Here is a 27,254-nt window from a genome sequence, read left to right on the forward strand (position 1 = left end):
TGAGTGCTTAGCAAGGTCCACCGGCTCTGACCCTCACTGACTCATACCTGACTCCGTCCCCACCCTCTCTTTCCCTTTCCCCTCCTCTCTGGCCAGCTGGACCCCACGGTGTCCTCAAGCAAGTCTAGTGTACATTTCTTTCAGCACCTTTGGTACCTGCTGTTCCTCTGCCTGGAACACCCTCCCTCAGATACCCCAAGGGGCTCATTTCTCTCTGAGTGTAAAAGGGAGTGTGTGTATACATGATCAGTGATGTCTGACTCTGCAACCCCATAGACTATAGCCTGCCAAGCTCTTCTGTCTATGGAATTTTCCAGGCAAGAATACTGGAAGGGGTTGCCATTTCCTACTCCAGGGGATCCTCTCAACCCCGGATCGAACCCACAACTCTTGATTCTCCTGCATTGGATTCTTTTACCACTGAGCCACCTGGGAAGCCCTGTCTCCACTCAAATAGGAGCCATTGGAGAAGACCCGTGACCTCCCAATAGTAAACGCAACAGTCATGATTAATCCACTCCTTGATTTCCATCCAGCCCACCCTTTTACTTTTGGAACGGCACCCATTACCAGCTGGTGAATAGTTACCTATTTGTTGACTCGTTTCCTCCAGCTGGAATCTGTCGTCCAGAGAGCTGGGATTCGGTCTCTGTGCTGGTCCTTGCCTCCCCAGGTCCAGCCCCCACCTTCTCTGGCCTGCTTCTGCCCTGGCAGGCTGGCCTGCTTTCTTGCTACTGGCTGCCAGCCCAGTAGGAAATGACGGGCAGGACAAGAAAGTGATGGGGACCTTCTTCCCTGCTACCTCCCTTCGCTAATTCAGCGGCTCTGGGAACATCCCCCCAACTACAGCTGCCCAGGCATCCCCTGACAAGGCTGCTCCTCCCCTTCCCTCAGTTCTAGAGGTAAGGGCTCCCCACTGGCCATCCCTTGTCTGTTCCTTTCCCCCTGCCTATGCCTCTCTAAGTTCTCCCCTCACCATCTGGGATGGAGTCTGTTTCCTCCTGAAACCCTAGCCCTACCAGCCCCTCATGTTCGCTGCTGTGTCCAGCACCTAGGACAGTGCCCAGAACATAGTGGGCCCTCAATAAACATTCTTCATAAATGAGCCAGCTAATGAATTAATTAGCAGAAGAATGAATGGAAGGAAACCAATCTGCTACTCAGAATGAATAGATAAACAGATGGAGCAAAGCATTGTTTCCTTGAAAGAAAAAATGAGCTAAGCCAATGAGTCAACTTTCATGGAAGCATAATATGCTTCAGCATCAGTCCTCCCAATGAATATCCAGGGTTGATTTCTTCTAGGATTGACTGGTTTGATCTCCGTGCTGTCCAAGGGACTCTCAAAAGTCTTCTCCAGCACCACAGTTCGAAAGCCTCAATTTTTTGGCACTCAGCCTTCTTCATGGTCCAACTCTCACATCTGTACATGACTACTGGAAAAACCAAAGCTTTGAATATATGGACACTCATCAGCAAAGTGATGTCTCTGCTTTTTAATATGCTGTCTAGGTAGGGATGAGGAGATAGCAAAGTTTTAAAAGATGGTTCTGGAATTCATCACTGCAAAGGTGACATTTGAGCAAAGACTTGGAAGGAGGAGGTTGAGCCATGTGGAAAACTGGGCTGTGTGTTACAATTGCCAAAGACACAAGAGGGAAATCCCAGAGGGAAACTTCTCTGGGTGTGAAGAAAATATTTCCAGCAGAAGGCCAGCCAAGGGAGAAGGGCCAAAGGGTAAGTAACCTCTGGAGTGTAGAGTAAGGGGGTGGGGAGGGTGATGGGACATCTTGCCATAGGGGTCACTGGGACAGGAAGAAGGGATGAGCCCAGCCGCTTGGACTGGATCCTCTTGGCAAGGGATTTGCTTTGAGGGATGGGAGATGGTGAGTACAGAGATATTAAGATGCTGATATTAGACCACCAGCAAGGTTCAAACCCCAGCTCCCCACTGGCTCTGTGACCTTAACACTGGAACTGTCACTTAACCTCTCTGAGCCTCAGTTTCTTCCCTATCTGTAAAAGGCAAGAGTCAGATAACCCACTTCACAGAACCAAGTGACTTAGAATGGTGTCTGCCTCGTATGGATGAGTCCCTTCAGTGTTTGCCTCAAACTATTGCAACATTGTCAATCGGCTAGACTCCAATACAAAATCGAAAGTTTTTTTAAAAAAGGAATTATGTCTGCCTCTAGGGCTTCCCTGGTGGCTCAGCGGTAATGAATCTACCTGCAATGCAGGAGACCTGGAGTTCGATCCCTGGGTTGGGAAGATACCCTGGTAAAGGAAATGGCAACCCACTCCAGTATTCTTGCCTGGAGAATTCCATGGACAGAGGAGCCTGGCGGGCTACAGTGTGTGGGGCTGCAGAGAGTCAGACAGGACTGAGTGACTAACACTTTCACTTACTTGTCTGCCTCATGATTCTTCCAAAAGAGCATGGAGGCTAGACTGGAGTGGGAGCTGGGCCAGCCTGGAGGAAGGGAGGCATATGTGGGAGTTTGCAAGGGCCTTGGTCACATTTCCTGCAACAGAACATTTGTATGTAAAGATGATTTGTCTCTGTGTTCGATGCCGGAATCCTAAGCATGGGCCATCTTCCAGGCAATATTCAGAGACACAGAAGGGGATCTGCCCTCTTGGGTCTGCAGTCTGGGTGTGTGGGCACAGATCCCAACACGCACCATTCAGGGCAGGCTTGCAGAGAGTGTGTGGGGTCAAGGGCAAAGCTTGACCCTGAAGAAACCTAGAATACCAGAGAGGATAGTGACAGCAAGACGCAGGTCACTGCCACCACCAGATTTTTGGACGCCATGGCCAGACCCACTGATTCTGAAAATCTGGAGGGAAGGTATCATAAACTCGCACTGAATGTGCCCCAGGTAATTCTAATTATCAGCAAAATTGGCAAACGCTGATCCAAAACCTTCCCTCTTTTTGCAGACAGCAAACCTGGGTCCAGAAACTTGCCTGAGGAGGAGCAGCCGGCGTGTAACAGGCAGGGCTGGGAGTCAAAGCCCTCCCAGTCTGTATTCATTTCCTAAGGCTGCATGACAAAGCACCACCAACTGGGCAGCTTACAGCCACAGGCTAGCGTCCTTCCATACTCTAGGGGCTAGAAATCTGAAGCCAAAGTGGATGAAGGGCAGGGCTGTGGGGAAGGATCTTGGGGAGCACGTGCCCCGTGCCTTTCTCTTAACCTGCTGGTATCCCTTGGCATCTTTGACTTATAGCCGAACAACCAGAATGTGTCTCCATCCTCAGCTGCCCTTGCCTTTGTGGCTTGGGTTAAAAACCATGGCCTTAAGTGCATTTGTGGAATCTCAGTTCAGTTCAGTCGCTCAGTCGTGTCCGACTCTGCGACCCCATGGACGGCAGCACACCAGGCCTCCCTGTCCATCACCAACTCCCAGAGTTTACTCAAACTCATGTCCATTGAGTAGGTGATGCCAGTCCAACCATCTCATCCTCTGTCGTCCCCTTCTCCTCCTGCCTTCAATCTCTCCCAGCATCAGGGTCTTTTCCAATGAGTCAGCTCTTCACATCAAGTGGCCAAAGTGTTAAGAGTTTCAGCTTCAAATATCAGTCCTTCCAATGAATATTCAGGACTGATTTCCTTTAGGTTGGACTAGTTGGATCTCCTTGCAGTCCAAGGGACTCTCAAGAGTCTTCTCCAACACCACAGTTCAAAAGCATCAATTCTTCGGCGCTCAGCTTTCTACTAGAATCTACTGGACATTGAAACATTTGCATTAATGCTCACATAAAACCATGCTCATTCACACTCAACCAAAAAGCATCCTGGGGTCTGTGCTTTGAGAAACTCTGGATGATCAGTGAAGGCGCTTCCCAACCTGCTGCAGAGGTCATTATTGTGCCTATTTTAGAGATTTGGAAACTGAGGTTTAAAGGCTGCTGAATGCAAACTCTTCTAGAATTAGGAAGTCACTTGCTGAGAATTCAACTCCAGCCACCCAATGCTAAACATCATGCCTTTTTCTGCCATGTCAGGGACAGAGATGTGAGAGATCCTGTAATAGGGAAGAACATTTTGTATTCTATATTACTTGCTAATATTGCCTATTAGCTCAAGTTATATGTAATGGCCCATCTCTGGGAACCCTGCCTCCCAGGTGATGAGCATTAAGCTAAAATACCTTTGTTCAGCTTACAGGAAACATCCTGACCAAGCCTGCTGCTGCTGCTGCTAAGTCGCTTCAGTAGTGTCTGACTCTGTGCAACCCCATAGACTGTAGCCCACCAGGCTCCTCTGTCCATGGAAGTTTCCAGGCAAGAATACCGGAGCTGGTGGCCATTTCCTCCTCCAGAGGATCTTCCTGACCCAGGGATCGAACCCACACCTCCTGCATTGGCAGGTGGATTCTTTACCACTGCACTACCTGGGACGCCTCTTGAATAACTGCAGGGAAGAAGAAATGAACACATCCCCTCAGCAGGCTGATGGGGAGCGGGAAGTGTTTGACTTGAGTCCCTCCCCTTTTAGCACAAAAGGAACCTGAATTTTAATTCAGGCAAGATAGTTCTTTGGGGGCACAAGGCCACATCTTCTCAGCTGACTTTCCAAATATGGTCATTATTCCTTGCCTTAACAGCTCCTCTTTTGACAATTGGCCTGTCGTGAGGCAAGCAGCATGAGTTGAGATTCAGCAATAGTCCTTCCTTCCAGCTGGTGGGCTTGAACGGTGATGGGTTTCAATATATGTACCAGTTTGGAACACAGACTAAGATGAGGCTTTCCCAAGGACCTGCCTTGCGGACCAAGTATGTTCAGACGTGTGCCGTGCTCTAGGATTTCGGAATCAGAAGCATTCAATCAGAAGCATACAGACAGTCCGGCTTTGCCATGCTCACCCCGTGATTAACTCCCTCTGGTTTTTTCTAAGATTAGCGAAAAGGAATGAAGTTTCACTACTATCAGAGCAGCCAAGTTCTAATTAGCATTCGAATGATCAGATTTCTCATGATTCCCTCTTATGTGTGGCTCGTAGGCTGGCCCATGACGTTTTCTTCCCAGCAAGGCTTAATTACAGGAAAGCTGTGCTCAGTTTGAAAACTGGCTGCCTTGTTTACTGATCCCATCTAATTAGCTTTAAATTCCCTGACCAGCTCAAGAGCAATGAGATGCATCGTGTGTTCATCAAAGGGAGTGAGGCAGCCTTTCCCAGGCAGTCAGAGGCAGCTGTGTTTACAGGCTGACTCTTCTAGGGAGCACAAAAGCCCTGTCTTGACGGGCACAGCAGGAGTCTGGGAGTTTCCAATTTTTTTTTTTCCTTTGGCCAGCTGATGCGAAGAACTGACTCACTGGAAAAGACCCTGATGCTGCGAAAGATTGAAGGCAGAAGAAAAAGGGGACGGCAGAGGATGAGATGGTTGGATGGCATCACCGACGCGATGGACATGAATTTGAGCAGGTATTGGGAGTTGGTGAGGGACAGGGAAGCCTGGCATGCTGCAGTCCATGGGGCCGCAAAGAGTCTGACACGACTGAGTGACTAAACTGAAAGACAACGATGAATGCTTCTGATCCCGAAATCCTAGCAGATCTGTTGCATACGGTTGCATCAGATCTATCACCTACAGGGACCACCCGGTTCTCAGCATCGTGGATCCAGAGCTCAGCAAAGCAGAGAAAGTCCCTGTCCTTCGGGCCCTTCACAGTGATGAATCAGACAGGAAACAGCCATGCCCTTGAACAGATTTTTAAGTACAATTATGGAAAACTCTAGAGAGTGGTGTAAAATAGCACCAGAGACAGTATCAGGAGATTCCGACCTAAACTGAAGAGTGAGACTTAACTCCACATATGTGCACATTTGGTGCGGGGGCCGGGGGGCGGGGGGCGGTGCTGGCACGTGGGGCCAGGTGAAAGGAGTAGGGATGGGCAGGGCTGGGACTTGGGGGGCCTGTGAGGGAGGGTTTGAGAGATCAGTGTGGCTGGAGTAAGGCCTGACTTGTAGACAAGCTTAGGAAGGCGGGGTTGTATATGAGAACGAAGCATTGTTCTGTATTCTACAGAAGCAGACTCACAGACTTAGAGAATGAACTTATTACCAAGGGGTAGGTGAGAAGAGGGAGAAGGCAATGGCGAGCCACTCCAGTACTCTTGCCTAGAAAATCCCATGGATGGAGGAGCCTTGTTGGCTGCAGTCCGTGGGGTCGCTAGGGGTCGGACACGACTGAGCGACTTCACTTTCTCTTTTCACTTTCACACATTGGAGAAGGAAATGGCAACCCACTCCAGTGTTCTTGCCTGGAGAATCCCGGGGACGGGGGACCCTGGTGGGCTTCTGTCTATGGGGTCACACAGAGTCGGACACGACTGAAGTGACGCAGCAGCAGCAGCAGGTGAGAAGAAGGGATAGTTAGGGAGTTTGGGACGGGCATGGACACACTGCTATAGATAAAATAGATGACCCACAAGGATCTACTGTACAGCACAGAGAACTCTGCTCAATATTATGTAACAGTCTAAACAGAAAGATAATTTGAAAAATAACAGATATGCGTATACGAGTAGCTGAATCACTTGGCTGTATACACCTGAAACTAAAACAACATTGTCAGTACTCCAATGTAAAATAAAAAGTTAAAAAAAAAGTACTGAAGAGTTCTAAATTTGGGTTGGGTGGTTGAGGGGAATGATGAAAAAGGCTCTTTACACGGGCCTCTGGGACAGCTCCATGGAGCTGGGCTGTTAGCACTGGGGAAAGATTGGAGGATGAGGACAAATGGGAACAGCAAGACCCAGTTTGGTCCATACAAGAGGGAGGTGATGGAGGCTGGGACCAGGGGGAGGCTGGGAGTCGTGGACTGTTGTGATGTGATTTCAGGGACCCCAGGAGACCATGTGCTGAGACCTGTACACGCAGCCCGGGACACAGGAACAGGAGACCTAGCTTAGCCACTGTCACTGTTGAGTCTGTCCAGCCCTCAGACCTAGCTGGACAGGTGACAGCGACCCTTTCTCGAGCTCTCCAGGAGCCGCAAGGGTAGACACTGCATCGCCATGGGCACTGGTGGGGCTATGGCTTCAAAAACACACCGAGTGGTTCCCATCCTGCTGACTAGCTGTGTGACCCTGGGCAAGTTGAGTAACCAGGCTGAGCCATGATTTCCACTTCAAGAAAGGAAACGGGAACCCCTCTTTGCAGGTTGAGGGCTACAGAGAAAGAAAATGCTTGGAATCAGGCCCTGAGACTTGATAAACCTCCGCCCCTCTCTCCATCCTTGGCAGCATGTATTTCTCTCTCCATCCTCTTTCAGTACCAAGTTCAGTTCAGTTCAGTTCAGTCGCTCAGTCATGTCCGACTCTTTGCGACCCCATGAATCACAGCACGCCAGGCCTCCCTGTCCATTACCAACTCCCGGAGTTCACTCAAACTCATGTCCATCGAGTCGGTGATGCCATCCAGCCATCTCATTCTCTGTCGACCTCGTCTCCTCCCACCCCCAATCCCTCCCAGCATCAGACTCTTTTCCAGTGAGTCAGCTCGTCGCATGAGGTGGCCAAAGTATTGGAGTTTCAGCTTTAGCATCAGTACCAAACAGCCTCCCAATATCAACTTCCTCTTCCTGTCCTGTGCTCCACGAAGATCACCTTTCTGCTCTTCGTGGCTTATGGCAACTGATTTGAGTCTGTTATGCTGAAAGATATTACTGGAAAGAACTAAGGTGCTGTGTCTTGCAACAGATGGGATAAGCAAGTTAAACACTTCATTGTGTCAGTTCAGTTCAATTGCTCAGTCGTGTCCGACTCTTTGCGACCCCATGGACTGCAGCACGCCAGGCCTCCCTGTCCATCACCAACTCCCAGAGCTTACTCACACTCATGTCCATTGAGTCGGTGATGCCATCCAACCATCTCATTCTCTGTTGTCCCCTTCTCCTCCTGCCTTCAATCTTTCCCAGCAACAGGGTCTTTTCCAATGAGTCAGCTTTTCACATCAGGTGGCCAAAATATTGGAGCTTCAGCTTCAGCATCAGTCCTTCCAATGAACATCCAGGACTGATCTCCTTTAGAATGGACTGGTTGGATCTCCTTGCAGTCCAAGGGACTCTCAACTTGAGAGTCTTCTCCAACACCACAGTTCAAAAGCATCAGTTCTTCAGTGCTCAGCTTTCTTTATAGTCCAACTCTCACATCCATACATGACTACTGGAAAAACCATAGCCTTGACTAGATGGACCTTTGTTAGCAAAGTAATGTCTCTGCTTTTTAATATGCTGTCTAGGTTGGTCATAACTTTCCTTCCAAGGAGCAAGCGTCTTTTAATTTCATGGCTGCAGTCACCATCTGTAGTGAATTTGGAGCCCCCCAAATAAAGACAGCCACTATTTCCACAGTTTCCCCATCTATTTGCCATGAAGTGATAGGACTAGATGCCATGATCTTAATTTTCTGAATGTTGATTTTTAAGCCAAATTTTCCCAATACAAAATAAAAAATTAAAAAAAAACAATAAATTCCTCCTATGGGGGGAAAAATGTCTGTAGAGAAGTCCCTAGGTGGTCCAATCCTTTCTCCATCTCTGCGGGGCTGAGTCTACCTTGTCGGACTGTTCTCCGCTTTCATCGTCAAGGCCTCTCTCTCCTACGCTCGTCCGTCCACTCAATCAGTCATCAATACTGACACGTACAGTGTGCCTGACCAACCTGGACTGGTCCCAGGGACACAGAGGTGGACAAGCCACCTGGTTCATGCCCTTGTGGGCCTGACATCCTGGTGTTACTGTCTGAGATCCGGGATGAGGCCCATCCAAGCGATTCCCTTGAAAAACCACAGGGGTGTCCTGTTCTTAAACCCGAGGGCTCCCATCACCCCAAGCCCTGCTTCCCTGCAGATCTTCCCACCCTTCTCAGGGGTCCCCCCTTCCCACGCTTCTCCCCTACCCCATCCCTGGGGCCCTCACTGTCTTCCATGATCCTCTCCCTGTAAGCCCCCTCCCTCCCCCCACACATACCCCACCCCCTCTCTAGTCCCAACAGGCACCACACAGCTTTCTCCCTAACTCACGGGGTCTCCCACCCTCTCCCCACGGGGCCCAAACAGAAGGAGGAAGATGACGATCTGGGAGAATCATGGACTCAGATGAGATAGTGACAGTAAGGAGTTCATTGAAATACATATTTTTTTTTTCAAGTTGAAGCATTCTAATTCATGAACACCTTTAAGTGAAATACACACTGGAGGAGCTGGCTCAGTTCTCTCCAGTCAGCTGGAACATCTCACACCCCTGGAAGGGCTGTGTCATCTGAGTGCAGCTCAGACCGAGAGAAACTGCCTGGCATTTGCCTTCGCTGGTGGCAGGGAGACCGTGGCCAAAGCCAGTCATCTGGTGCTTTCCGTGGCTTCACTGTTGCAAGCCCATGGCCTGGTGGGGGGGGCTCTGAAATCCCGTCTCCTCTCCCCACATCCTGTGACACCAGACAAGGCCCTTCTCCTCGTGGGGCTTCTGTCTCCTGATCCATAAACAGGGGTGAGGACCATGGAGCCCAGCCTCCTAGGAGTGTGTGAGGAGCCAATACACCTGGGGTACTTATGATAGCATCTGCTGCTGGAAGCTCTCAGTAGCAGGTGGGGAAATTGAGGCTCAGAGAGGGGAGGCTGCTAACCCAGGGTCACACAGCCAGAAAGAGGCAGAGCGCCCCTGAGCTGGCTTCCTCTGCCACACTTGCTCCTAAGGCGTGTTGGAGACCACTGGCTCTTAGGTGAGAGGTGTTTGTCATACCTGGGCATGGTGTCAGGACACATAGGAAAGTGTTGCTGCTGACCTTTGACCCAAAGGGACTCAGGATCATTTAGGTTTGGACCTAATCCACTGTCAATTTCAGCACTGGAACCCATCAGTCCATCCTTGAATTCCTGTATCCTGGTCCTGCACAGGTGCTTTTGCCTGCTTTTATCTCCTTGGCCTCCTTGCTTTTTATAATTTGTTTTTTTATGATCTGGGTCCACTCCCTAAAGAACACTGCTGGTGTGCAGATTTGAGAAGTGCAAGGCATGGCTCCTCTGAGAAATGACACGCAGAAGAGCATCCTCAGCACCGGGCTGGGCTTTTTCTGCTGCGCCACCATTGGCATCCCTGGTATTTGCCCTCCGCCTGTGCACAAGCTCGCTCCAGTGGCTCAGCACCAGGCGACCTAAGTCCTCCTTCTCACCCCTGCTGCCCGGCTCCCCCAGTGCAGCCTGGCTCACCAGGGTACCCTTGGCCCTTGACCCTTGGCTTACACTCAGTGCCAGCAAGTTCCCACCCTCCTAGGGAACATGAGCTGTCAGGAGTTCTCCTTGGATCAGCTTGCAGGTGTCCCAGTACCCTTCCTTCAGTCCTGGCTGCTTGGCCCTGAGTCTTGATTGTTCCTTCCAGATTCTTCAGGGTCTGCATCTGTGAAATGGGCACAACAGGAGGAACCTTTCCCTCCTCCCTGGCTGGGAGGGCTTCCTGGATCTTCAAGAAGGCTCCCTCTGTGACTGCCTTGGACAGTTTCCTGGGACAACTTTATTGATCACTGGCAGCTGTTGCTACAGTTAATCCAAACCTTTCCATTTTCACACTTTTTGTAGCAAGGAAAAAAAAGTATGCTTAGCATAACAGCTATGAGCACAAGGATAAGAGTTAGCAAAGTTTGCCAGTTTCGTGACCTTGTAGAAGTTTCCTTCCAGTCTTCATTTCTTCATCTGTGAAATGGAAAAGTGATTAACTCACAAGCTTTGTGTCAAGATTAAAAGAGATCATGTGTGAAAATGTCTCCTCCCAGTGTTGACACAGAGTAAAGAGGAATCCATAAACAAGCTCATCGCTGTTACTATGCTACCGTTTTGCACCTGTAATTCCGTATGGTTGTTTCCATACTCTACTTGCACTTTGTCATCCCGCTTTTTTTCCAGTTTACATTCCAGAATATTCCCTTCATCATTAACATCACTGTAATGGCTGTATGGTAATAGTTTTTTCGGTGCCCATATGTTCTTTAACCAGCTGGTCATGTAGGTTGATTTCCTCTTTTCAATCTTGGAAACAGCTGTGGAATAGACATGTGTGGACAAATAGTTCCTCCAACATTGGATTCTTTCCCTGAAACAGATTTCATGAAATGGGATTACCATGTCGAGATGCAGTGTCCGAGAATAGAATGCAATGTACATTTTTAGTTCTTTTGATGCACATCAATGTTTTGGGTTCCAGAAAGTTTTTACAAATTTATACTCTTGAGGGTTTATGCAAGACTGTGCGACCCATCACTGTCCCCTCTGACTTATTAAAGGAACAGTCTGAGCCTCTTGACTCTCAGTTCTTTGTGCTCCTATGTCATGGCATTCTCTAGTTTAGGGACGCTGCTTCTTTAAGTCATTCACTCATTCATTCAATGCTTAGTTCTCGATTTCCATATTATTTGACCTTTTTTTCTTTAAAAAAAAAAAAGCCCACAGCTTTCTTACCATATAATTTACATGCCACAAAGTGCTTTATTTATCTATTTTTAGTTGAAGAGAATTGCTTTACAGTATTGCATTGGTTTCTACCAAACATCAACATGAATCAGCCACAGGTTTACCCATATGGCCTCCTGCTGGAGAAGTGCACCTTTTAGAATCACTATTGCACACTTGTTCACGGCACCAGAGGGAGGAGAGAATGCACTAATAAAGGGCAGGCAAATGTTTTCTCTGGAGGGCCCGATGGGTTTCCGCTTTGTTAGCCATGCCGTCTGTTGCTACTGCTCAACTCTGCCCTTGGAGCATGAGAGCAGACTGAGACATCCCGTATACAGATGATCATGACTATGTTACAATAAAACTTTATTTACAAACATAGGCAGTGGGCCGGAGTCAGCCCATGGGTCATATTTGCTGTCCCTGTTCTGGGTTGTTCATGTGGGCTCATGAAATCTCAGACTTAGTGCAGAAACTACCTGGAATATTGTCAGCAGGAGTGCTTTACAAGAACTTCCCCCAGACAATGTCAGTGCCACTCCCAGAGCATGCTCACCCACGTTCAATGAGAGCTTTGGGGAAGGATGGGAGGCAGGTGGACAGATGGGTCAATGAATGGGTGAGTGTCCATTGGTGATGAGCAGCAGAGGGCACAGGACAGGGGGAGCCGGGAGGTGTGCAAAGACGCTTTCTCCTCCTCTACCTCTGTCTCCAGGAATAATACTGTCAAATGCTCTGCTGCCCCAGCTAGACAAGAGCTAGCTAGCCTGTCATCCTCCTCCTTCAGGAGCCCCACATCCAGGTGACCCCATCTCAGAGGACGTCTCTACCTGGGTTCTCTGCATCCCCGCTGCCATTATCCTGAGCGAGACCTTCATCCTGTCCCACCTGACATCAGCCTGGCTCCCCCACCGCCAGTCTCCAGCCCCCTGACTTCATGTCGTCATGGACGCAGGTTTTTGAGACAGACCCTTTGTATGCTGCAGAATTGAAGAACCACCGATGATACTCATCTCTTCCTTTGGGGTTGGGGGTGTCAGCCCTTCATATCCTCCACTTCTCACCAGGACTCTTGGTTGCTAGCTTTCTTACACCAAGACAAATATCAACAAACCCAGTCCTTCCAGCCCCAATATTTGGAGAAATGCCTGCTAGAGCTTTTTATTAGAACTGATAATCAGATTAATGATTGTTCCAAATACAGGCTTTCTCTTCACTTGGCTCCCAAGCAAGCCAAAAAGGAGAAAGAAATGCAGAGACCCAGCTGATGTGGCCTGATGGGAAAGGACCATAGAATTTTCATTTGTCTGAATAATTTGAATAAAAATCATTAGCAACAGGCTATTTTCTTTTATGCCTAGAATAGAGTCCTCCCTTCACAAATATCCACAGGGGAGTGACTGTGATGGATAGATGCTGGGGTTTGTAACAGTAAATCCATTTTACTCAGTGGGTGCAGCCAAGGTGCTTGATAAATAAACAATGATTGTAAACCATCTCTTAAAAAGTCAGGAAGAAAATACAAGAAAGCATTCATAGTAATTTCCAAGAATGTGTTAGTTTTGTTTCCTTCACCTTTTCTACTTTTTTTTTTCAATTTTCTAACCATGAAAATGTGTTAAAGTGAAAATTAAACTATTTTAAAATAAGTGGTTACAACAATTTTCAGCTTTTGAATTGCCTCCTAATGCTATTCCAAGCAGCCTATACATTTTGCCAGACAATCCTCTAGAAACCATGCTGCTGCTGCTGCTGAGTCACCTCAGTCATGTCCGACTCTGTGCGACCCCACAGACGGCAGCCCACCAGGCTTCCCCGTCCCTGGGATTCTCCAGGCAAGAACACTGGAGTGGGTTGCCATTTCCTTCTCCAATGTGCGAAAGTGAAAAGTGAAAGTGAAGTCACTCAGTTGTGTCCAACTAGTAGCGACCCCACGGAGTGTAGCCCACCAGGCTCCCCCGTTCATGGGATTTTCTAGGCAAGAGTACTGGAGTGGCTTGCCATTGCCTTCTCCAAGAAACCATGCAGGTAGTCTCATTTGATGACGTGTTCAGATACGCTCTGCTAATATGTAATTTGAAATACTTTGATTTAATTAAATACTTTGAATACGTTTCCATACTAAATAATCAAGTCAACTTATTTTAAAAATAGATATGCATTTTTATAAGATTAGTTGTTGTTTAGTCACTCAGTCATGTCTGCCTTTTTTGTGGATCCTTGAACAGTAGCCCACCAGGCTCCTCTGTCCATGGGATTCTCCAGGCAAGAATACAGGAGTGGGTTGCCATTTCCCCCTCTGGGGGATCTTCCCAACCCAGGGGTTGAACTCTCATCTTCGGCATCCCCTGCATTGCAGGCAGATTGTTTACCACTGAGCCACCAGGGAAGCCCTTTCAAAAGACCATGAGCTAAAAAGCAAACTCCAGCTCAGCCTTTGGGCAGGAGGGTCAGAAGGCCCTGGTGGGGAGGTGTGAATGAAGAAAACTCATTGTGAGTGCTGTGACGTGCTTTCACATTTCGATAACTATTGACACATCCTGTGTTGCTGGCTCCAAGATGGGTATTTGATTTATGGCTCAGAAGACTTGAGCTTGCCTGTGGCTTCCACATCACTTGCTTTGGACCTATTTGAAATAGAAAACACTGATACATCAGAATCTTTCAGTGCAAAGTGATTCCACCCTGAATCTGCCTAATGAAAGTGATAAGTGAAAGTCATTCAGTCATGTCCAACTCTTTGTGACCCCATGGACTATACAGTCCAAGGAATTCTCCAGGAAAGAACACTGGAGTGGGTAGCCTTTCCCTTCTCCAGGGGTTCTTCCCGACCTCAGAATCGAACCAGGGTCTCCTGCATTGCAGGTGGATTCTTTACCAACTGAGCTATCCTGGAAGCCCAATACAAACCAGTAACCCATCCAGGGTAGTGAGCAGTAACTTCAGAGGGTTTTTTTTTTTTTTTTTAACCATGTCTTTTCATTGCAACCTATTGTTTAATTTTCAGAGCAACACAGTGAGTTATAAAGTTTAGGATTTTTGCTTTTATCAGATTAATTGTGTCCCCCTCAGAAAGATATGGGTTTCCCTGGTAGCTCAGCTGGTAAAAATCCACCTGCAATGTGGGAGACCTGGGTTCGATCCCTGGGTTGGGAAGACCCCCTGGAGGAGGAAATGGCAACCCACTCCAGTATTCTTACGTGGAGAATCCCTGGACAGAGGAGCCTGGCAGACTACAGCGCATGGGGTTGCAAACAGTTGGACCATGACTGAGCGACTAAGCACAGCACAGCACAGGAAGATGTACTGAGCCCTAAGCCCTTGTACCTATGGATGTGGACTTAATTGAAAATAAAGGTCTTTGTAGATGTGATAAAGTGAAGACAAGGTCATTAAGTGGCCCTAATCCAAGATGACAGGTGTCCTTATGAGAAGAGGAGAGAGACACACAGGGAGAAGGCATGTGGCAAGAAAGACGGAGTAATTGATGCTGTAACCGACGCAGCTGCAAGCCAATGAGCGCCAAGGATTTCTAGACACAACCAGAAGCTGAAGAGACAAGGAAGCATTCTACCCAGAGTCTCTATCCGTAGGGAGCGTATCCCTGCCGACACCTCGATCTCACACTCTAGCCTCCAGACCTGTAACACAACAAATATCTGTCGTTTGCGGTCCTTGGTTACAGCAGCTCTGGGACACCATCCAATCCCCTTTCAGTGTGTTTCATTTATGACTACTGTGGTCCACTATTCGCTCCATCTTTCCTCAAGTCCACTGGCCCTCATCTTCTTCATCATCTCCTCATCTAAGTCAGATTCCAGATTTTAACTTAACATCATAATGACATCCTAAACTCTTCCTTCCTTCTGCACAGTTTGGGGCTGGCATGCTCAGTGGCTTCCACCACCAACACATGGTGTCATATGCAAATGGGGGCCATGCTGCCAGCATCTCAAACACCACAAGCTGTTTTTCACGCATCCTTTATTTTCCCGAGTTCTCTAACCTCGCCATCTTCCCCTCAGTCTCAGGAGATGCTGTGCTGATTGCCTTGATAGCCCACCTGTATCCTTGTGATTAGCCCGAGCGCCAATCCTCAAACTGCTGTCAGTGTTGCTGATAAAATCCCACACTGCTCTCTTCTCCAGAGACCTGTCCTCAGCCAATAGGAGCACCCTGCCTGGCAGGCCACCAACCCCTAGACTTGTCAATGACTGTATGACACAAGGGTACCGACAGCAGGACCCCTTGCCTTAAGCTAGAGCAGCAGGTGGAAGCACAGTAATGATTCCCTCAATTAAGCCCCCAAAGATTTTGTGGTCATTTAGTCAAGTAACCATAAACTGCTGCTGCTAAGTCACTTCAGTCGTGTCCGACTCTGTGTGACCCCATAGACTGCAGCCCACCAGGCTCCCCCGTCCCTGGGATTCTCCAGGCAAGAACACTGGAGTGGGTTGCCATTTCCTTCTCCAATAACCATAAACTGGAGGGGGGAAAATAACAATAGACATTTCAAGGGCTGATGACTACAGGGTCAGAGTTGTTGCTGATATGCAAGGACCCAAAGCATCATCATGCCCCCTGCCATCCCATAGGCCAAGGCCATAGGAGACACAGACATGTAAGGTCCTTAGAACAGAGCCTGGCATGTGGGCTTGATACATGTTAGTCTTTATTTTTCTTTTAAGAATTTTTTTTTACTCAAAACATCAGAGCAGGTTGGGTAAGAAAAGTGCTCCTTCACCCCAGTTCCCACCAGAATCTTTCTCTGCAATGTCTATCTTTTCTCTTGCTTTTATCTAAAAAGGATGAAGCAAGGAATACAAGATGGAAGGGAGAACAGTAGAGATGGGAAAGAAAGATTGCCTCCAGTTTCACCTCTTTTTTCTCGTTATGAAGTGAGTGGTCCCGTGAACAAATATACTGACTCAGCGATCTGGCAGAATTGGAATTTAAAGCTCAGAATGACCTTGACCAAGTTATTGAACTTCACAGCCCTCAGTCTATTCATCTGCAAAATGGGGAAATAGTACCAGCTTCACTGGACTGATGGGAAATTAGCTCTAATGATATGTATAAAGCATTATCCAAGGGCTGGAGATCCAGGTGGACTTTAGGTCTGCCAGCACAGCAGCCAGTGTTCTTATCCATGTCCCTTCATGGGCCTAGATAATGAACGTGCTTAAGAAAGTTTGCTCCAGGAGGCTCTCCCAGCCACATCCCCACCTCTAGTGAGTTGATCCCCAGTCCTGCAGCTCCACCAACATGAAGCATCACCTACTGAATGTCTTTTGCCATGAGAGCTGGGATGACAATACACAAACACCCCAAGCCATACTTAATGTATGCAAGTCTTCACTTGGCGAGTGAATCACCAGCTCTCTGGGTGTGACCCATCTAGCAGTCACACTGCTTTCACCTGTGAGCCTCTGGGAATCAGTGTCAGTGGACTCTCTCCAAAGACTTGCCCGGGCTTCACGTTTCTACATCTATGATTTGCCCGTTAATATCCTTTGCCTTTACTCCATTGCCATTTCTGCCTTCTTGGTGATTTTCAGAAGTCCCTTTGCAGCCTAGATCTAATTCTATGTCAGTTTCAAACACTTTCTTTTGATCTGTCAGCCATGAATTTGCCCTGCGTGTCCTTTCATTCAACAGACACCCTCTGTTTTGACATGATCAAATTGAATGGATTTCTGCTCCTCTGAGTGAGTTTCAGCTTGTCAGGATGCCTGTCATCAGAGAAGCCCTGGGAGCAGTACAAAATATTCCACATGTGGTCTGGGCAAGGTAGTGTGGATCTGTGGATGGATTTTGAAATCTAAATGTGGAACTGCCTTGCATTTGATCTTCGTTAAACACTAACTCATTAGTGTCCATCCACAGTTTCAAACTGTTGGAATTGTGTTGAATTCGGATCTTGAAACTGCACAGCATTTTGCCATTCCCAGACCATTAGTAATCACACATGCTGTGTCTTTGGTGAGCATCTTTGATAGATCGGGTTAAGGACAATAGGCTTCCCTAGGGGCTCAGAGAGGATAAAGAATGTGCCTGCAATGCAGGACACCTGGGTTCGATCCCTGGATCAGGAAGATCCACTGGAAAAGGAAATGGCAACCCACTCCAGTATCCTTGCCTGGAGAATTCCATGGACAGAGGAGCCTGGTGGTCCATACACCATGGCATCAGTCAGGACAGACACATTCCATTCTGTATCTTGTAGAGATCATTCAATGTATGATGACATATTCCTTCCCTGCTGGGTGACCTTGAGCTAGTAATCTAGCTTCTGTAGGCTCCTCTCTAGTGTGGCAAGTATAGCAACACCTCAGGCATCAGGCTGCTGTGAGGAGCAAATGAGTTAATACACGAAAAGCTGTTAGAATAGCACCTCCCATGGTGAAAGCTTGGCGTGTTTGCTGTGATTGTTAGTGTTAAAGCAGCATTATCTGTACTGTGTTGTGTTAAGTCGCTTCAATCGTGTCCGACTCTTTGCGACCCTATAGGCCATAGCCCATCAGGGTCCTCTGTCCATGGGATTCTCCAAGCAAGAATACTGGAGTGGGTTACCATGTCCTCCTCCAGGGGATCTTACTGACCCAGGAATCGAACTGGCGTCTCTTTTGTCTAACTTGCATTGTCAGGCAGGTTCTTTACCATTAGCACCACCTGGGAAGCCCAGCAGCATGGCTGACTTCTCCCAATTCCCTGAAGATGTTTCAGAGCCTTTGCACTTGGGCTTCTATCTGCCCAGAACTTGACCTCAGATTGGTGCTTCCTTCTCAACACTCAGGTCTTTGGATGGTAGCTTTTCAGAGATCATTCTGGGATGATGCCCTTGAAATCTATGCTCATAACTCTCCATCCCTGGCTCGCTATGTTTTCTTTATCACTTGTTGCTCCTCATATGCATTACTACTTTTTTATGTCTGACTTCCTCTGTGGGAAGTACACTACGTTTTAAAGAAGAGAACATTTCTGATCTATCCCAGGTGTACTAAGCAGAGTACTAAGCACAGCCTAGGAGCTGCTGGGTGGGAGGCACCGTGATTCTCACCCCACCAGTGACATTCACTAGTGAATCCCCGGAATCTGTGACCATGTTAGGTTACATGGCACAAGGGGGTTAAGGTTGCAGGTGAAATTAAGGTGGATACTAAACTGACCTTAAAATAAGATTATCTTGAGGCTTCCCTGGTGGCTCAGTGGTGAGGAATCTGCCTGCCAATGCAAGAGACACGGGTTTGAACTCTAATCCAGGAAGATCCCACATGCCACAGAGCAACTAAATCTGCGTGCCAGAACTATTGAGCTGGGCTCTAGAGCTGGACAGCAGCAACTACTGAGCCCATGTGTTGCAGCTACTGAGGCCCATTCACCCCAGAGCCTGCGCTTTGCAACAGAAGAAGCCATCGCAATGAGAAACCCACGCACCGAAACTTAGAGACAAGTCCCCACTCACTGCCAACTAGAGAAAAGCCTGTGTGCACAGAAGACCCAGTTTAGCCAAAACTAAAGAAAGAAAATTATTTTAAAATTATCTTTAAAAAAAATTATCTTGAATTGCCTGGGTGGTCTCAATGTAATCACAAAGTTTCTTAAAAGTGGAAAAAGGACCATAAAAGAAGGATTCCGAGAGACCTGATATAAGATGGACTTGATCCACCATTGCTGGCTCTGAAGATGTGGAAGGGGCCATGAGCCAAGGAGTGCAGGTGGTCTCAAGAAGGTTCGAAAGGCAAGGAAAGAATTTTCCCCTAGAGCCTCTAGGAAGGAATGCAGCCCTTCTGACACCCAGATTTTAGCCCCAAGACACTGGTGTCAGATTTCTGACCTCCAGAACTGTAAGATAATAAATGGGTGCTTCCCTGTTGCCTTAGGCAAAGAATCTGCCTTAGTAAAGAATCTTAGTAAAAAATCTGCCTGCAAGGCTGGAGACCTGGGTTTGATTCCTGGGTTGGGAAGATCCTTTGGAGAAAGGAATGGCAACCCACTCCAGTATTCTTATCTGGAAAAATCCCATGAACAGAGGAGCCTGGTGGGCTACAGTCCACGGGATTCCAAAGAGTGGGACATGACTGAGCAACTAACACTTTCAGTAGCACACTGAGTTCAGGGTGATTTGTGATAGCAGCCACAGGAAACACGGAACTCATAGCGACTCGCTGGGTGAGCTAACGAAGAAACGGATGACTGAACAGGACCTGAAGTCCCTCTGCTGAATGGTGCCTGTCATTTCTCTGGGCCTATTTTGGGACTGGGCGCCCAGGACTGACCCAACTCCACCAACACTGGGCACTCAGAGCGGAGGAACTCTCCCTGGCTCCTCTGTGTCCTCTCTGTTCATACACTCAGGGCACTAGTGTGTCTGATTAAAGGTAGCTGCTTGGCACTTGCCTGATGTAGTTACTCTTCAGTCCCTAAGTCATGTCTGACTCACTGCAACCCCATGGACTATAGTTCACCAGGCTCCTCTGTCCATGGGATTCTCCAGGAAAGAATACTGGAGTGGGTAGCCATTTCCTCCTCCACTTCATGCAGAGCTGGCCATAAATTAAGATGCTGAACTCGGTATTCACCTGCCCCCAACCATGTGTCATTCAACCTGGCCTTATGCCTTTAGTCATGTGCATGTCTTTTTCTCTGAGGTTAACGTGCATTCATCTCAACACAGCCCTATCTTTCCATTTTTCTTTATATATATATATTTTTAACATAACCCTGGAAACATCCTCTGGGATGTAAGACATGCTAGAGAGTAGAACATCTGGAGTTTTTAAAGGACACTTAAACTTTTTCAGGGCTTCCCCAGTGGCTCAGTGGTAAAGAATCCACCTGCAATGCAGGAGACACAGGTTCGATCCCTGGGTCAGGAAGATCCCTTGGAGGAGGGCATGGCAACCCACTCCAGTATTCTTGCCTGGAGAAATTCCATGGACAGAGGAGCCTGGTGGGCTATAGTCCATGGGGTCATGAAGAGTCAGACATGACTAAAGGGACTGAGCAAATACTGCCTTTCAATGACATTACTATGTCACCCCACTGGATTCACACAACCACCATCAATATTTTAGTATCCTCCTTTTTACAGGTGAGGGAACTGAAACACCATTCATTTGTTTACTATGTCATTTGCTTTTCCCACTTATTCATGACCTCTTCACTTAGCCCTTAATGAGGGCTTTCTGCATGTTGGCATTGTGTTCAGAACATTACATATGACCACTATTGCCTGGATGTATCACAAGTTCTGAGAAGTTAAACTACAAGGTCATGCACATTTTAGTCAGTACAAAACATCATTCTTGGGAGAGAGAAAACCAGAAGTCTGGCATGTTAGTTCTCTCCACTGAGCCCCCCAGAAAGTTAATCAAATTGCATCTGATGCTTAGAACAGCAACAACAGCTAGAGTCCCAAAGCACAAGACAACTACTCACGTCCTCTGGTCTCTCACTAAGTCCTGGTTCCAGAATGCCCCGAGTGAGACCTTCTGAGTTCATGGCCACTTAGGAACATAACTCAAGCCACACATTGTGCCCAGGAAGTTCCTACTGGTTGGCCCTTCCTACCTCCAGGTAGAGCTGGCCTTTGCAGAATTTCCCCGATTGATGTGCTGTAGGCTGTCAGGAAACATTTAACAGGAGGATTCCTGTGTGCTGTTTCTCATAAATCCTCTGTTCCTTATCCGTTCCTGGCAACAGGAATGAGTGGAACGGCACGCCGCTCCCAGGACTGAGGTCATAGGATGAGAAATATGCATGAATCTCCTTCAGTAAACATTCTCCTTATGACAAAACTGCTTAGTCTCAATCCTCTTTCTTGAGATATGGATTGCCTCCTGACCTTTTGACCCTTGTTAATCCTTTGTTCCCTTGATAATGGTCCCTGTACGTTTGGTTTTCTGATCTTTATCATTGTCAAAAGAAATTCCTTGTACAACAGCCTATCTATCCTCACAGAAAGATCATGAAAGCACCCTTGCTCCACCAGAGGCTTGGGTCCCGTGTCTTTCTCTCTCTCTCTCTCTCCCTCTCTCCCTCCCTCCATCTAATTCTCTGGAGCATGGAAACCTGCCAAGCCCAGGCTTTCAAGACCTCCTCGAGAGGGCGCCCTGTGCCTTCATGAGCAGTGCAAGCCCTGTTCTAGGGTTTTATTAGTTCTCTGCGTAAACCAGGGAATATTAGCTTCTATCTCTCCTTCACATTCTTATCATCGACTCCGGACCACCAGGTTCTGGCCCATTAAAGGACTGCAACATTAGGCTTTTCAGTAATATTTCCCCCAACCTGTTTTTCCAGTCTGTCAATCAGATTCCCGTTGCCTCGTTAGGCTTCCTTCCTGACTTGAGTATAATCCTCCTCCTTGCAGTGGTGAAAAGTTAATTTCCTTAATGACTAAGTATTTCACCATCCTAACCCAGGGTTTCTCAACTTTGGTGCTCTTGCATTTTTGGCTGCTTACTTCTGTGCCTTGGAAGATGTTTAGCAGTGTCCCTGGTCCCTCTGCCCACTTCATGCCAACAGCAAGCTTGCACCCTCTTCTCCAGTTCCTTAACTCTCACCTCATTATGACAACCAAAAAAAATATCTCCAGACAATCCTAAATGTTTTTAGGATTGAGGGGCACAGTCACCCTGGGGCTAGTCCATCTCTTTCCCCTCTTTTTCAGTTGGACCAAGCAATCTGTTGGACGAAGCAAATGTTCAGTTTGACCAAGCAACATGGGCTCCCTTCATAGCTCAGTCAGTAAAGCATCTGCCCGCAATGCAGGAGACCTGGGTTTGATTCCTGGGTGAGGAAGATCCCTGGAGAAGGAAATGGCTACCCGCTCCAGTATTCTCGCCTGGAGAATCCCATGGACAGAGGGGCCTGGCAGGCTACGGTCCACGGGATCGCAAGAGTCAGACACGACTTAGTGACTAAACCACCACCAAGCAATCTATAATATTCACCTTTAGACTGAAAACCCCATGCTTCTATACACTTACTTTCTAGTCATGGTTTTCCATTGATGAATGGGAATTGGATGTTTCGTTTGATTGTGTTGAACAGAAGGCCAGTTTTAATCGTGGCAGTCTATCGAGATCTCCAGTAAAACAGAACCAATAGGATGTGTGTGTATGGAAGAAATTGATTTGTGGAGGTGTAAGTCCAAAATCCACAGGCCAGGCTGAAAGGCTGGAGATTGGGCAGATTTGTAGTCTAAGTCCAAAAGCAAGCAACTGCAAAATTCCTTCTTGCTCAGAGAAACTGAGTCTTTTGTTTCTTAAGGCATTATGAAAGGTAATGCTTTACTCAAAGTCCAATGATTTAGGGCTTCCCTGGTGGCCCAGTGGTTAAGAATCTGTCTTGCAATGCAGGGGACACGGGTTCAATCCCCGGTCTGGGAAGATCCCACATGCTGCAGGGCAACTAGGTTTGTGCACCACAACTACTGAGCTCGCGCTCTGGAGGCTGCGAACCTCAGCTTCTGAAGCCCGCTGCCTACAGCCAGGGCTCTGCAACCAGAGAAGCAGCCGCAATGAGAAAGCTGCACACCACAACTAGAGTGCAGCCCTTGCTTGCTGCAAAGAAAGACTCTGCAGAGCAACAAAGATCCAGCACAGCCAAAATTAAATAAACAAACCAAACCAATTCTTTAAAAAAAAATTCCAATGATTTAGATGTTAGTCTCACCCAAAAACACCTTCACAGAAACATCCAGAATGATGGTTGACCAAATATCTGGGCAATGCGGGCCAGTGAAGTTGGCACATAAAATTTAATCATAACAGGCAGCAGTGGATGAACTAATTCACAGCAAAGAGAGGCAGGATACACTTCAGTGCACGTGGAATTAGCAGAGACTTGGAGCATATTCCTGATTACTGCCTGAATGGTCGATGTTGGGGCCATCAGCATGTCTCACCCTGGCCATCACAATCACCTGCCGGGCCTTGAGAGGATGCTTATGTGAGAAATACCCCAGAAAAGTCCAATCCAGTTGTTCTAAGGCAGGACTTGGCCATCAGTGAGTTATTAGAAATCCTCAGCTCTTCCTAGTGTGAAGCCAAGGTTGGGATCAATGAACATCTGATCCATCCCCCCACCCCCACCCCCAGGGTGGTTCAGTGGAGATGAGCACAGACTTTGCAACAAGGTCCTCTGGGTTTGGAGCTCCCCTGGTGGCTCAGTGGTAAAGAAACTGCCTACCAAGGTGGGAGATTCAGAGTTTGATCCCTTGGTGGGGAAGACCCCCTGGAGAAAGAAATGGCAACTCACTCTGGAATTCTTGCCTGGGAAATCCCATGGACAGAGGAGCCTGGCGGGCTACAGTCCATGAGGTCATGGAAGAGTCCGACATGACTTAATGACTAAATAAGAAGCACTGAGTTTGAATCCCATTTCCCTCCCAGGGAGTTGGGAGATGCTGGGATGGTCGCTTTACCTGGAGTTGTTGATTAAGTAAGAAGCAGAAGGCACCTCACACCTCCCTCAAGACACAACACGTGTCATGTGCCAGTATACGTCTGTCCACCACCCGGTTTGGTACTAACAACCCGGGTGTCCCTTCCCTGCCACTTTCATTTAAGTTCCTGTTAAAATATAATAAAAATAACCACGATTTGTCTAACATGTGTCAAGCTTTGAGAAAGATGCTGTGCTGTGAGTACGTATCACCTAACCTCACAATAGTTCTATAAAAGGACTCTGGTGGTACCAGGTTACGTATGAGGAAAAGAGAGGCACACAGAGGTTAGGCAGCTTCCCCAAGGCAGCAACAAGCTGTCTGAGATTTATCTGACTCAGAAGTTTAAAGCTTTTACAAAATTTGCTTCAGGAGATGTAAATCAGGGTTGTGACCTGATTTTCAGAGAAGGAGGAAACAAAAAATGCCGTAGTTTCCACATGTCGCCCTGTGTACCTAGAAAATCTAAGGAAATAGAAATAAAAATTCTTAGAATTGAAATGGAAGTTTAGCAGAGACTTGGAGCATATCCCAAACCCTGATATGTTCCCGGTGAATATCATCACTCAGCGGAAATTGTGTATAAAAATCGAGAGCCTGTTCACAACAGGGACAAAACCGTGAGACACTAGGAATCCATTTGGCAAGAAAGGCGAGGAACACGAATGATGCCGCTACCAAACTTCATTTAGGCGTGTTTTTGTTTATTTATTTATTGGCTGAGAGGCTTGTAGGATCTTGACTCCCCGATCTGGTATCAAAAACCCATGCTCCCTGTAGTGGAAGCTCAAGGTCTTAACCACTGGACTGCCAGGGAAGTCCTCCATTAAGGGGTACTGAAGATTCATTCGACCTCTGGCAAGATGCTCTGTGCAGATGGTAGATGTTGTAAAGACGCCAATTCTTTGCAAATAGGTTGAGTAGGCCTTTTTTTCTTTTTTCCAAATGAAAATTAGGCTTTGAAGTGATTTCTAAACAATTCAGAAATTTCAGAGTGCAGTACATAAAGTGCTGAATTCATGACAACTTCTAATACCTCAGAAATAAAGAGTCGGTCCTCCAGAAATAAACAGTCCAGTCCAATACTCGCTTGAGTGAGTTCCAGATTTCATTTCAGACACAGTCACCTAAGCAGTGAGAAGCTTTTGGCCTACTGTACCTGAGCACACTCAGATTCAAACTAACTTATTTAAAAAGTTGCTTCAGGGTTTAAAAAAATTTTTTTAATGTAAAATACAGGCTTAATTGTGAAATGAATATCTTTTATAAATTTATATAAATATATACACATTTATATGGGCTTCCCCAGTGGCTCAGCAGATAAAGAATCTGCTTACAATGCAGGAGACACAGGAGTTGCAGGTTGGATCCCTGGTTTGGGAAAATCTCCTGGAGGAAGGAATGGCAACCCATGCAGTATTCTTGCCTGAAAAATCCCAAGGACAGAGGAGCCTGGCGGGGTACAGTCCAAAAGGGTTGCAAAGAGTCAGACGTGACTGAGTGACTAACGTATCCTGCACACACATATATCTATGTGAGAGGGAAAGTGTTAGTCGCTCAGTCATGTTCAACTCTTTGCTACCACATGGGTTCCTCTGTCCATGGAATTCTCCAGGCAAGAATACTAGAGTGGGTTGCCATTCCCGTCTCCAGGGGATCATCTTGACCCAGGGATTGAACCTGGGTCTCCTGCATTGCAGGCAGATTCTTTACCATCTGAGCCACCAGCGAAACCCCAATTGTATCTATCTACCTATACATTTAAAAAATAATTGAATGAACACTTGTATGACGACCTGGGCAGACAGACTCTTAAGGAGGCCCCTAGACAGCTTTCCTGTGCTTGTGTAACTCATTCACTGAGTATGAGTAAAACCTGTGACCTGCTCCTAAACACGTGCAATATGGCAAAATATAAATCAGCTTCTTAATATATGTATCAAGAGTTCACACTGACACTCCCAAGACTAAGAAATTCATATCTGAAAAAAACAAAAATAATAGATTAAAAATGATCAGCCTCAGTGATGCCAGTTGAGTTGCTAAATTGTGGCTATGTTGGCCGAGTTGGTTTTGGAATTAGGATGACTTATGTGGCAACCCACTCCAGGATTCTTGCCTGGAGAATCCCATGGACAGAGGAGCCTGGTGGGCTACAGTCCACGGGGTCGCAAAGAGTCGGACAGGACTGAGCGACTTCACTTTCACGTTCACTATGATACCCTAAGTTGGCAAGAACGGAATGAGACAAGCTCCTGCTCACCACAGAGAGGAACACAAATAAACAGAACGCTTTTGGAGAGCAGTTTGTCACAATAATTCCTGTGTCTTAAAAGTGTGTATAGTCTCTGTTTGGGTCATTCATTTTTAATAATCTATCCAAAAGTAACAATCCTCAACACAATGACTGATGTGAAAGCATATTCATCAGGACATTTGCTCTGGCAAGAAAGGAAAATCTGAAACCAGCCCCAAATGCTGAGGGCAGGGGGAGACCCCAGAAAAAAGCAGATCACTCAGATTGGTAGGTGGCAGGTTGAATGAGTTAGAAAACTTACTTATCAGACTTGTTTTGGGTAATGTCAAGACCAATAGATTTCTGCATTCACCACCTGGAGAAGGAAATGGCAACACACTCTAGTATTCTTGCCTGGGAAATCCCATGGACAGAAGAACCTGGTGGACTATAGTCAATGGGGTCGAAAAGATTCAGACATGCCTGAGCGACTGAGCATGCACTTGTCAGCCAGAATCTTAAAACTTTGCAAAGAGCCCTTAACTGGAGTCAGTCACATACACAGTTTGGATAGTCTCAACTGTCTCAAATAGTCACATTTCTATTTCAAGATTATACCCTTGGAGTGGCTTCTGGGAGCCCAAAAGACAAGCAGAACACACATTCTAAGAACAAGGGGAGGGGATGGTGGGGGTCACAGCTTCCAAGTGCCTGGGTTCAGCTCGAGGGTCAGCTGGTGGTCACGTCTTCTTGATGACCTTCAGTTCAGTTCAGTTCAGTTGCTCAGTCATGTCTGACTCTCCGCGACCCCATGAATCACAGCACGCCAGGCCTCCCTGTCCATCACCAACTCCCGGAGTTCATTCAAACTCATGTCCACAGAGTCGGTGATGCCATCCAGCCATCTCATTCTCAGTCGTCCCCTTCTCCTCCCGCCCCCAACCTTTCCCAGCATCAGAGTCTTTTCCAGTGAGTCAACTCGTTGCATGAGGTGGCCAAAGTATTGCAGTTTCAGCTTCAGCATCAGTCCTTCCAATGAACACCCAGGATCGATCTCCCTTAGAATGGACTGGATATTAGGGGAATGATTATATAAATCACACCCTATCCATTCA

At 47.2% G+C, this 27,254-nt stretch overlaps 1 protein-coding gene across 3 annotated transcripts in view; it reads right to left on the reverse strand.

The window, feature by feature from the left end:
• The window catches only part of SLC2A9 (solute carrier family 2 member 9), a 292,047-nt gene extending 271,006 nt beyond the window's left edge, over positions 1 to 21,041 (reverse strand). For all 3 annotated transcript variants that reach the window (XM_088836486.1, XM_088836485.1, XM_088836484.1), the window contains exon 1: positions 20,894 to 21,041. The gene's annotated coding sequence lies outside the window, so the exon portion shown is untranslated. The remainder of the gene's footprint in view (positions 1 to 20,893) is intronic.
• Positions 21,042 to 27,254: the final 6,213 nt, after the last annotated feature.

Source organism: Moschus berezovskii, chromosome 5, assembly GCF_049115385.1.
Source record: "Moschus berezovskii isolate FMDL1 chromosome 5, NW_MosBer_1.0, whole genome shotgun sequence".
Classification (NCBI taxonomy): Eukaryota; Metazoa; Chordata; class Mammalia; order Artiodactyla; family Moschidae; genus Moschus; species Moschus berezovskii.